Below are 13,401 nucleotides of genomic sequence, written 5' to 3' on the forward strand. Positions count from 1 at the left end.
TTTACACACATACATATGTGGTGTGTGTGTGTGTGTGTGTGTGTGTGTGTGTGTGAAACTTATTGTGACCTAAACAAAACACCAACAGAATGCGAAAGATACTAAAGTGCTGTTGCTGGCCACTGTGCAATACTATGCTCGCGACACCACTGTGGTGTCGCCAGCCACTGAGTGATACTATGCAGACGACACCATTGTGGTGTCGCCGGCCGTTGACCGCTATTTCACACACGACACCACTGTGGTGTCACCGGACAACATAGTGTTGACATCCCTGTGATTGCGTTACATCTCGCTGACAATGTTTTCCATTTTGGCAGGGTGTCTATGACCTGAGAAAAACCCGGGAATTTTTTTGAATTCCGGGAATTTTCCATTGTTTTTGTTCTCGGTTAAATTTTTGTAATTTTGACTGGTAAGAACCAATACTCTAACAAAGGATATTACTGTATCCTGCTACTGCAGAATAATACTGCAGCAATAAAACATGAACAAGAGAAAAAACTAAAATAAAACTTAAATTGCAAAGGAAATGCGCCACATACAGCAACAAAACACAGTGCTCATACAAGCGTCTGCCAACAGCAAAATGTGTCAAAGGCTTTAGGAAGACTATGCAATGCTTCGTAACAACAAATTGCCTCCGATGAGCATGACGTCACAATTGTTAACATTAGATTTGTTTTAGCAGTTATGAGTGGGATCATGTGCATGCACAGTTGAGTAGTATCTTCTTCCGCTTCTGGCTACAGAAACGTGGCTGTTGGCTGTGTAAGCAGTCGCAGCGAAGAAAAGAAAAAAGGCAGCTAGGTGCTACCAGGAAAAACTGCCAGATTGCGCAGCAACCCTGGATCTAGGAGTGGTGGTGGTGGTGGTGGTGGTGGTGGTGGTGGTGGTGGTGGTGGTGGGGGGGGGGGGGGGGGGAACCTTGTTTCACAAAGCGTCTAGCATCCAGCGCATGTTGGTCTATCGATTATTCATATGACTTTGAAACATGTCCCTGTCGGTTTTTGAACATTGTTGAACACGTTCTAAGTTGATTTCTGAATGAATCATAAGTTGATTTGTGAGTGCGTGCATAGTGTGCGTGATGTCTCTGTCAGTGGAATCCTCATCACATCTAGAAATAAACTTTCCTGCAGACAAAAGGAGCTATACGAGCTGAGCAGAGTATAACCGAATGAAAGAAAGCCAACCACTGTCTGATAATGTGGTTAATAGGGTTTGCGAATGAGCGTTGTTATGATTACCAGCGAAATCCATAGCTTCAGACTACCAGAGTGCAAATAAATGACTAACAGGTAAGAAAGATTATGTACTATCTTCTCGGTTTATCCAAGAAAATGAAATTTTGACAGAAAAGTTTTGGCCGGATCGCTAAACTAGCAAGGGCCAGTTGTAAAGTCTCCAGCTAGCAGCCACTTTGAGGTCTATTCTGGATGTAGCGCAAAAAACGCGTTGTACGAACACATAACAATGCCTAACCAGAGAATAATCGCAGGATAACTAAACTGGTGATTCTGATAGAGTTAGTGAAGTTAACCGGCGAATAAGCTTTCACATTGGCAGGAATAGATACAGAATTAGTGATGACAAGACTGTTTGTTACAATGAGGAAGGAGAAGAAACTGTGACATCACTTAAATTATGGAAGAATATGACAATTCCAAATTTATATAAAAATTTCGCACTACTACTTTTCGATCTCATGCTTGCGAAACTGGAGCGTATGAATGAAGTGTAAAACTATTTCCTAACGTAAAGCTTTTTGCTTGTAGTAGGTCTAATAGGCATTTGATATTGGTACTTTGTGAATTATATTCTGCCTATTTTGTTTTATCTCACAGAAAGTGACAAAATATAGGTAATCAGGTCGAGAAACCACACCAGTCTTGGGCCTATATGTAATTACAGTTTTTTCAGTATTAGACAACGAAATTTTGATTTTTCATGTAGCAAAATGTTTGATGAAGTAACAGATCCTTTTGCAGAAAGGAAAGCATGCCATGTAGAGCTGTAGCAAGATTAGAGAGAGAAAAATTCTAGGAGCTAAGGATTCAAGAAATGTTTACTGTCTTGCTTGTCTCTTCTCTTTACTGGTTTTATGTATCCTATACTTAATTTTATGTCAACAAAGCAGGAAGTTGTTAGCTAATAGGGAATAAAGAGTGCAAATTTTCTGAAGAGTTTTTATTTTTTAGGGGGGGGGGGCCAAGATGTCAAACCGGCCGACTGGAAGCAGGAGTGGCACCATAGAACATTTTAATTTCCACTGTCCTGAATATAGTTTGATGGCATCCAGTACAAAATATACACGTTTCAATTCCACAGACCGAAATACAGTGACGTGCGATCGAAGAATGCTGTGGGAAGAGGTGTGGTGCTGCACTTTGGCACACTTAAGATCAAATAATGCATCTTACAATTCCTCGGACACGTATGTTTTATGTATCAGACTCTTCAGAAAGATGTGCGCTACAAAATGAACATATTTTTGAAAATTTGATATATATATATATATATATAATTTTTTTTTTTTATTTTCGACGTCCTATCTCAAATGCTCGAGGGATGCCACTATCTACTATTGCCCCAGTTCGGAAATTTCGTAGGTATGGGTCTGATGCGCAGAGCAGTCTGAGTTATAATAGGGAAACGGGTAGTCTCCATGTGACCCGTGTTTACATTTAGTGATTTTGCTGTTTCCTCTTTGTCTACTGCACTCGCGTCAAATGAAAACGAAATTGACTTTCTTTGGCCTGGAGCTATCATGTGAATTAAAATACATTCACATAATTTCAGAAGGCTAAAATACGTTATTAGTTTCAGATTTTATTATATTTCCACCTTTCTGACAGTCAAGCATTAATTGCCATGCAGAACAATGAAGTTATTTTTATCGGTTTGCTGAAGAAATTTTCTTTTATTGATCTTTTCCACTGAGTCAGTCAATATATTTGAAACAAAGGATTTAATTTCAAACTATTGGCTAGTTTCAACTGTTTGGTGCATTTCAAGTATACGTTTTCATCTTCTAGCCTGTATGGCATTACGCCATAACAAAGAACCAGACATGAGATAACAAATTATTGGTACCCAAGGAAATTTACATCCCGAAACCACACTGAAAAGCTTAATATCAGATCGATGCCTACTTCACTGGGAATTTGGGACTCGTTTAAAAATCAGCTCTATGATGATGAGCCATTTAGAAGAATTTATAGCCCAGAAGATCACACTTTTATGTTGTTATTAAAAAATTTACTGGCACATTTGTGTGATATATCTTAAAATGTAATACGTGCATAAAAGACCAACATTATATGTGAAAGCTTAGCTTATCTTGCAGCATATTGGCCTTAGAGACCAATATTATATGTGAAAGCTTTGTTTTTCTTGCAGCAACATTATATATATTAATTTAAACCATTAACTTTTCCTGTTCGTGTGTTCACGCTACTTAACAGTGATGTTGCTATTGGCTGACTACACCATGTCCGAAGCTCTGAATATCCACTGTCATCGGCTGGCAAGATCACGTGACATGAGCTATGACTGGCTTACAAATACGCATCACAGTCTCGATTTCAATGCTTCAGAAAGTAACATGCGGTGTTTGGTGGAATTCAAATTTATACTTTCGTAATATGAAAATATGCAGCGTGCATGTTACTGCACATCAAACATCTTTCCAAAAGGTGTTTTTCCCCTGAGTTTCATTTTCTAAAGTGCCGGGAAATTCTATGCCCATGTATAAAACCATAACCATTCAAAGGATTGATAAGTTATGATAAGTTATAGAGTTCCGAGAGAAAATATACTGTCAATTAACAGGGAAAAACTATGTTTCCACCTGGGAGAAAGTGTATTTTAAACTGGGAAATCCAGGATTTTTTTTCCTTGTCCATGTATACACCCTGTTTGGGCTGGAATGAGTAGTAATCACCTTCTATGGGTTGAACTTAAGTCACTCTGTTGACTGGAGTGGCCTATCCGTGTACAGTGGTGATAATACATTTTCATTAGCCTGCAGATATCTTATGTGCATAACTCATAAATGATGAATTAAATAGGATTTTTCCCTTATCACAGAAGTGGTGAAATATGTCATACCTTATAAAGAGAGGCCACGATGTTGGGATCACGGATTTACTTCAACATTTGAACACCTTTAGTATGCCATTAAAACAACATAATGTGCAGTTAGTAAGGTGCAATAAACTGGCAATTCTGAGAGAATCACAAGAGAAGTTTTACGCGTCTGTTATGTAACTGATCTCTATATGCTTCGGTGCCAGACGTTAGAGTTCATGGTAGTCAAGTGGTTAGCATACGAGCTTCATAAGATGAACGTGTGTGAGGCAATGGTTTGACTCCTACTAAAAACTTCATTTTTGTAGTACAAGTGTAAATTCTGTAATATTCAAGAAATTTGCACCTACGCTATTCGTTCTTGTTACATTAGCAATGTCTCACTGCTACGCAGGTTAACTATCAAGTGGGCCTGACTCTGTGTCTGCAGCTTGAAGCATTGAGGTCCAAAGTACTCGTAGTTCTGGGTACCTTACCAGATTGCATGCACGAGGGATTTCACATATCACAACTGGGATACATTTTCAGGAAAACTCTATGCATTTCTTCATTTACTTGTCAGTAGTTATAAATATGTTTCTTTCAAAAATTAAGTTTAATTAAAAATAGTAAATAGTGAAATAACATGAAATTCATGCAAATGCTTTTTTAATTTGATTACCTCCCAAATGTCATATAAATTAAATAATATGACCCCCCAAGGAGGCACGCTGCTCTTTAGCAGGTTCGTGCTTGGCTACCACAGGACCCCTACCTTTGTAGCATTTTCCCCTTCCATGCTACATGTCTGTCCTCTTGCTATTCTTTTTTCCCTCCCTTGGGGAACATGTCTAGGATGTTTTTAGGAAGGTGTTCTGCATTTTCAGTAGCCTGATATCAGAACAGTCTCTCCATCGTTTTTCATTCCTTTTTCCTTTTCCTGTTCCCCTTCTCCTATCTTTCTTCTGCTTCAGTGTTTGAGGTGGCAAATCAGACTTACACCCACTCTGTAATAACAATGATCCGTCAAGTAAGTTCAAAATGCAATTACATGTCAAGATGGACCAAAAGCAACACTGAAGATGCTACCAATTTGATAATAATACGGTTGCCAGCCTAATTAGGCATTAACTGAGTTTCTTCCCTGTACTAGTTGGTGTATATTCATGCAAAACAACATGTAGTAACACTGCATAATACAGTAAAATTTTAGAACCATAAAATCTATTGAACTGATAGTTTCACATTCTGTACTGATATGGAAAAACCATGAATACATAACACTGCACTATAATGTATACTACAAAACTTTATACTGTCTATTGATCTGATTAAAATCGGGCATAGGTTACCCCAGAAATAGCACTTTCGAGCCACACACAAAATGTCAAGTTTGATAAAGATAAAACAGTGATAAATTTTGGCTTTTATATTGACTTTAACTTTTGCTGGTCAAATCAATTTAGAACACTTCAGAATTCAAATGAATAAAAAGTGGAGGGGGGGGGGAACCTGAAACTGTTATGATCATTATATTAAAAAAATTGATTACTGAAATTATTATGCATTCAAGATTTCCAGGATATGAGTTACTACTCTTTTTATCTCATTTACTGCTCATTTAAATACCTTTATATCTGTCTCGAAATAATTAAACTTCATTACTATATCAATATTAAAGTTATCTTTCAACTTCGTTAGACCTTCGTTATTCATTTACTGGTTCATTAACAAAACAGTTCTTTAAACACCATGCTAACATAGCTAGGTCTGCAAGTAATTATTATTAACACAAAATTAAATTTTTCATTTCGGGACACTCGGATTGCACATTTGGAAAGGACCCTGCTTAGGTTAGTTGTGAGGATAATTAAATGATGGGAAAGTTCTGGTAAAATTTAGGTTATTATTGAGCAGTTTACTCTATGGTCCATACGAATACAGTACTAAAAGTTTCAACCTGCTTGTATCGATGCGGCGGTTGGTGGGTGGCAAGATGGTAAGGCACAGAGCACACATACAACCACAGCTATGGCTCTTCACGTATCGGCACTTTAATTCTTCTTAGTGTCGCAATACTTTTCCATTTAGTACCTATGGAATTTTGCCATGCTGTGTGGGCGTTGGAACGGCATACCCGAGGCTCAGTGAATCTACATCTTCCAAGAGAGCCTCCTCGCTCCAGAAGGTGTTGCTCAAACCAGTGCCAAACTCCAACTACTACTGCTGAGCCCGTTGTGCCGTGCAGTGCCCGTGTGCATTTCCCCGCGCTCGCCTGCCATCCACCTTTTACCGCTCCCTGACAGACCGGGTATTCACCCGAGGTTTTGCATTCTACATATCCTAACACATTGCCTACGTATGGACCAGACGCACAGTTACAATTTTAAACATCTTACAACAGTCTCAACATTTGTTACATTTCAATTCTATTACAATATTGCTTGACATTTGACATAAACATTAATATTCACATTGAAACTTGCTTACAGTTTTCTTAACACAATGGCATGAAACAAAAAAGAAATGAAATCAGAACATCAATTACACTAGCTTATCGAAAAATCAGATGGAAAAAATTTACTTATATGTACAATAGTACAGCGTTGTCACACATGCCCCTGTTTCCAGTAAATTTCACTAAGTGTAAATTTGATGGGAATACTGAACTTTACATTTATACAGGGGTTCTAAATCTTTGTGTGAATGCACCATCATAAAATTTTATATCACAAAACTTCCTTTCACTCAAATTATGTAGACCTATATTTTTTAATATATCGAGAAAATTTACCTATCATATACTTAAGTGCCTTTGGCACAGTACAACCTTCTCTCACAACATGATTTAAATAGCAAATTACTTATCATTGTTGAATTTCTCAGAGAAATAAAATCAAAATCTGGAACACAAACACTTAACTACAAAGCATATACAAATACCTATATATACTATAAAACAATTTGTTGCTGCTTGCATTGAATTGCAGTCCATTTCCTTATTTACTAATAAACACAAAATACTATTTAGAAAAATCACTACATATATTTACTGCCTATTATTCAGATTTGGGCAGTCCATTTCGCATCATTTTATCACATCACCTATAACACACTTACAGTTCTCCTTTGATTATTTATCTGCCCTCTTTGGTGTTTGGCAGTCCTTTATATCATGATTCACGAACTGCCCACTTTGATTCTTGGCAGTCCCATCTTTTATTTGGCTTGCAGCATTTGCTTTTTCTTTTCAGCCCTTATTTCCATACACCTTTATATTTATAGTACATTTGGTAATCAGAAACTTACATAAGTACATTAGCACACTGACATTAGTATACATACATTTACAAAGATTTGTTACATTTAGAAGAAAATAGTTTCATCATAAAATACAGCACATTTACTGCAAATTGCTTTCTGAGTGTACTTAGGTCACTCACTCCTAGGAACATACAGTTTCGGGTCCGCAACGTTTCTTACACCTAAAGGTCTCTTGGATTTTGGGTAGATTAGGTAGTAAGCATTATCATGTGGAATGTTCTCTATACAGTCCATTATAAATATATTTAAATTTGGAAGTTTCATGGTTCAGTTCACTAGATTTTTCGTGGGTTTTTAAAAGAACATAATCCCCAATTTTAAATTTTGAAACTTTCAGGTTTTTATCATAACTTTTAGATCTAGATTCAGCTTTTTGCTTTGCCCCTTCTCTGACTAATTCTTTCTTTTGACTCAACCCCAAGCTTGTACAAGGTGGAAACTCTAGTTTTTCCTCAATTAAACTTCTACTTCTGCTGCCTAACAAAATTTCTTCCGGTGGGAACCCAGTAGTTTCATGATGTAAGGTGTTCATGACATTCTCAAAGTCCGATATAAATCTGCCCCAGGCTCTAAATCATGCCCCTTCCCGTTTTTTCCACAACGCACCTTGGTCGACTGTGACATCGTCCCAAGATACGTTCCTGAGGTTAGGTTATTATTGAGCAGTTTACTCTATGGTCCATACGAATACAGTACTAAAAGTTTCAACCTGCTTGTATCGATGCGGCGGTTGGTGGGTGGCGAGATGGCGAGGCACAGAGCACACATACAGCCACAGCTATGGCTCTTCACGTATCGGCACTTTAATTCTTCTTAGCGTCGCAATAATTTTCCATTTAGTGCCTATGGAATTTTGCCATGCTGTGTGGGCGTTGGAACGGCATACCCGAGGCTCAGTGAATCTACGTCTTCCAAGAGAGCCTCCTCGCTCCAGAAGGTGTTGCTCAAACCAGTGCCAAACTCCAACTACTACTGCTGAGCCCGTTGTGCCGTGCAGTGCACGGGCACTGCACGGCCCAACGGGCTCAGCAGTAGTAGTTGGAGTTTGGCATTTTCCCGCGCTCACCTGTCATCCATCTTTTAGCGCTCCCTGACAGACCGGGTATTCACCCGAGGTTTTGCATTCTACATATCCTAACACATTGCCTACGTATGGACCAGATGCACAGTTACAATTTTAAACATCTTACAACAGTCTCAACATTTGTTACATTTCAATTCTATTACAATATTGCTTGACATTTGACATAAACATTAATATTCACATTGAAACTTGCTTACAGTTTTCTTAACACAATGACATGAAACAAAAAAGAAATGAAATCAGAACATCAATTACACTAGCTTATCGAAAAATCAGATGGAAAAAATTTACTTATATGTACAATAGTACAGCGTCGTCATTGTTACAATGTGACCTCAAATTCAGCAGCGCAGTTGTCAAATCACCCTGTGTCATGGTAAGCATCCCCTTCTCCTCCTACAGCTGCATAACAAGCCACCAAACTTTCACCTCACGGGCCAAAGTTACCTGCTACACAACCGGTAGACCAGAAAGGACAGAAGGAATACTCCTGCAAAGACTTCTTATGTCCCTCCAAGCAACAAGCATCCCACTGAAGAGGCTCCAAGAAATCAAACAAAAGCAAACAGTCTTCTCCTCTGCCAAACTCGGAGATCCTCTTTAACGGTGTCACCATGTGATACCCTCATCCAGTCGACCTCCGTGTTGCTGGTGCTCACTGCCAACTTTTTCTCTGCCCTGCACTCTGCAGACCAACAGATAGACAATGCCTACACCTCTGTAGATCTCATGGAGCAGAATCCTCCAACATCTGCACACTGTAGAAATGAATCCTTGAAGGTTGGCACTTGACAGCTGCCGAGGTCACACCCCTTTTTTCCCTTCTCCCCTTTCCTTGTCATGACACTCCTCCAATGAAACGTTCATGGCCTTAGATCCAACATAGAGGAATTACGGCTGCTCTTGGAATTGCATCATCCACTTGTTCTCTGCCTCCAAGAAACAAAATTGCATCCTCATGACTGCTTTGACCTCTCGCATTTCTTTCTGGTCCATTTTTATTTCCCCTCCCTTCCCCTCCCCTCCCCACCCCTCACCCACCACTGCATCCCCACCCCGAGGACAATATTCCATCTCATGAGGGAGTCATGCTGCTCATCTGGAATGAAGTTCATTGTCAGACCATCTCCCTGACTACCCGGCTTCAAGCTGTTGCAGTCCACATTTTCCTTACTTACTTCACCTTCTTCCTTTGTACCATTTACATCCCTCCATCATTCGGTGTCACCAGGGCAGACGTCCTCCAGCTTATAGGGCAACTCCCTCATTCCTTTCTGGTGCTTAGTGACTTCAACGTACACCATCCCCTATGGGCTTCTCCCAGAACCTGTGAAAGAGGTGCCTTCTTGGCTGAGCTTCTCAATCTACTTAACCTCATTTGTCTTAAAAAGGGAGCACTCACATTCCTTTCAGACTCTACACACACCTATTCCCATTTAAACCTCTCATTCTGCACTGCACAGCTTACCTGCCGTCTTGAGTGGTCTGTTCTCTCTGACACGTACTCAAGTGACCGTTTCCCATGTGCTGTCCATTTGCTGACTCCCCCCACATACATGCACACCCAGATCACAGCTTTCTAAGGCCGACTGGTGGCTTTACTCCTCCCTGGTGATCTTCAACAAACATTTCTCCAGTTGTGATGATCAGGTAGAATATCTTACAAACATTATCCTTACCAATGCAGAATGTTCCATTCCTCACATTTCCGGTTTCCTGATCCCTTGCTAAATTGAGGAACGCAGTGACACAAATCGCGTGTGGAGACATGCTCTCCACGTTTTTAACTGTCATCCTACAATGACAATCTGGGTTCCTTATAAACAGTTGTGTGCACAGTGTCATCCCTTTCTGTAGGATGGCAAAAATGCTAGCTGGATTTCATTTACTAGTTCTTTTAACAGTTTCACTGCCTCTTCTGTCATGTGAACCAACCTCCGATGGCTCTCTAGGACCAAAGTCCATTCCCCAATTTCCAGCCTGACTGTAGCAGATGATGTTATATAGTGGACCCTTTTGCTACCCCCAACACCTTGGGCCACTATTTTGTGGAGATTTCAAGCTCCACCCACTATCACCATGCCTTCCTCCATTGGAAATGAGTGGAGGAAGCACGGGCAATACCTGTCTCTTCTCAGATTTGTGAGTGCTACAATGCCGCCTTTACTATGAGGGAGCTAGATCATGCTCTCACTTCATTCTGATCCTCTGCACCAGGGCCAAACAATGTTCACATTCAGATGTTGCTGAACATTGACATTGGTGTGAAGCCACTGTTATACCCATACCTAAGCCTTCCTTCTAGCTACTGCCCCATTTCTCTCACCAGCTGTATTTGCAATGTGATGGCACTTATGATTCATGCCCAGCTGATATGGTGGCTCGAGTCTCACAACTTACTAACCACTGCACAGTGCGGATTTCAAGCATGCCGTTCTGCAGTTGACCGTGTCAGTTTGTCAACTCATATCATGAATGGTTTTCTGTGGAAATACCAGTCTGTGGCTGTGTTTTTTTGATTTGGAGAAAGCCTATGACACCTGCTGGTGAACTGGTATCATCTGTACTCTCTACCTGTGGGGCTTCTGGGGCTGCATGCCCAATTTCCTTCAGGAATTTTTAAAAGACTGAGTTTTCAAGCTCTGTGTGGGTTCTGCCTTGTCGGATACTTTCATACAGAAAAGGGTGTGCCTGAGGGGTCTGTCCTGAATGTCATCCTATTTGCTATTGCCATTAACCCTATTATGGCGTGTCTCCAGCCGGGCATCTCTGACTCCCTTTTCGTTGACGGTGTTTCCACCTACTGCAGTCCTCCACAGATTTGTCTCCTCGAGTGGTGTCTTCAGCGATGTCTTGATCGTCTTTTACTCATGGAGCATCGGCAGTGGCTTTTGCTTTTCCACTGCCAAAACCGTTTGTATGAATTTCTGGTGGTGCAATTGGTTTGTTCCATCGTCTTTACATCTTACACCTGTTGCTCTTCCATTCGTTGAAATTATGAAATTTGTGGGGCTCATGCTCATTAGAAAACTTTCTTGGTCCTCCCACATATCTTCTGGCCACCCACTGTATCTGGACCCTCAGTGTCCTATGTGTCCTCAGTGGTCCTTCCTGGGCAGCAGATTGGACCACATTTCTTTGTTTGCACAGGTCCCTTGTCCGTTCGTAACTTGACTATGGGTGTTTCATTTATGAATCTGTGCATCCGTCCATCTTGCACCGTCTCAATACAATCCACTATTGAGGCATCCACTTGACCACTGGCGCCTTTTACACTAGCCCAGTTGAGAGTCTGCATGCATAAACTGCTGAAATACCACTGTCATACCACCGTGATTTTCTCCTCAGCAAATACGCAAACTATTTGTCTGTCATACCAGGTCACACATCCTACGCCTCCTCCTTTAATGACTCCCATGATCATCAGTATGGGGTGCGTCCCTCTTCTCTGTTAACTCCTGAAGTTTGCTTTCGGCTATTGCCCTGGCAACTTAACTTCATGCTACCTGCCACTTTCCCAATGGGTGTGAACCCTTCATCACTTTGACTTCGTGCTGCAGCACGTGTTCACCTTGGACTTCATTCATTTTCTAAGGACACTACTCCAGCCTCGCTTTATCACCGTAAGTTTCTCAACCTTTGCACAGAATTTTGCGATAGTACCTTTGTGTACACTGATAGCTCTTGGACTGACAGTGGTGTCAGGTGTGCCTTTGTCACTGGTACTGACAATTTTCAGTATCAGCTTCCAGAACACTGCTCAGTATTTACAGCAGAGCTGTTGGCCCTGTATCAGGCCACGCAGTACATCCAGCGACACAGGCTTTTCAAATGCATTATCTACTCCAACTCTCTGTGCCATTTAGAGCCTCTGTGTGCTGTACATCATCCATCCCTTATTGCATTGGGTCCAGGAAAGCTTTCACTTGCTCAGTCTTTATGGAGCCACTGTGATGATTGTGTGGGTCCTTGGTCATGTTGGTCTGATGGGAAATGAGGCCACTAATACTGCTGCCAAGGCTGCAGTCCACGTACCTCAGCCTGCTATTTCTTCCATTCCCGCTGATGATCTGTGTTTTGCCATCTGTCCACAGGTGGTGTCACTTTGGCCTCACCACCAGTCTTCCCTTCATGGGAACAAGCTCAGAGTAATTAAACCTCTCCCAGTGACTTGGACAACCTCCTTTCAGCACTCTCACCACGAGGAGGTCATTTTAGCTAGGCTGCATATTGGACACTGTTGTTTTAGCCATTGTCATTTGTTAAGTTGTGATCCCCCACCACTTTGTGCTCATTGCACTCAACATCTAACAGTTTGCTATTTCCTGACAGAATGCCTTTTTTTTTTTTTTTAGCCACTTATGTTCACGTTCATGTCTACCTTGTGATTTATCAGCCCTTTCAGAGAAAAATGTGTGGGCTGTTGACCGCGTTTTACTTTTTATCCATCGTAGCAATGTGGCACAGGACATTTAATCTTTAGTTCAGGACCTCTGTTATCTCTAAGGTGTATTTTATGGACCTTTCTTCAAGTCCCTGTTTTTAGCTGTCTTTCCTTCTGTCGATTGGGCTTAATGTATAGTCGTTTCAACTCCTTTCATTGTCATGTTCTATGGTTCTGACATGGGTGCGTATGACTCAAAGCAAAACAAAACCCTAATATGACCAGTGATGAAAAAAATATAGATTAAAAATTATGTTCAAGTGGGAGTCAAACCGTCGCCTCACAGATATTCGTCTTGTGAAGTTTGACCACTCATCACTTAACCACTATAAACTGTAACATCCAGCACCTATGCACAGATATATCCATTACATAATAGACAAGTAAAACTTCTCTTGCAATTTTCTTGGAATTGCCAGAGTAATACACATTACTACTTGCACATTATGTTGTTTTAATGGCCTACTAAAGATGTACA

The sequence above is a fragment of the Schistocerca cancellata genome, chromosome 4, assembly GCF_023864275.1.
Source record: "Schistocerca cancellata isolate TAMUIC-IGC-003103 chromosome 4, iqSchCanc2.1, whole genome shotgun sequence".
NCBI classification, from domain to species: Eukaryota; Metazoa; Arthropoda; class Insecta; order Orthoptera; family Acrididae; genus Schistocerca; species Schistocerca cancellata.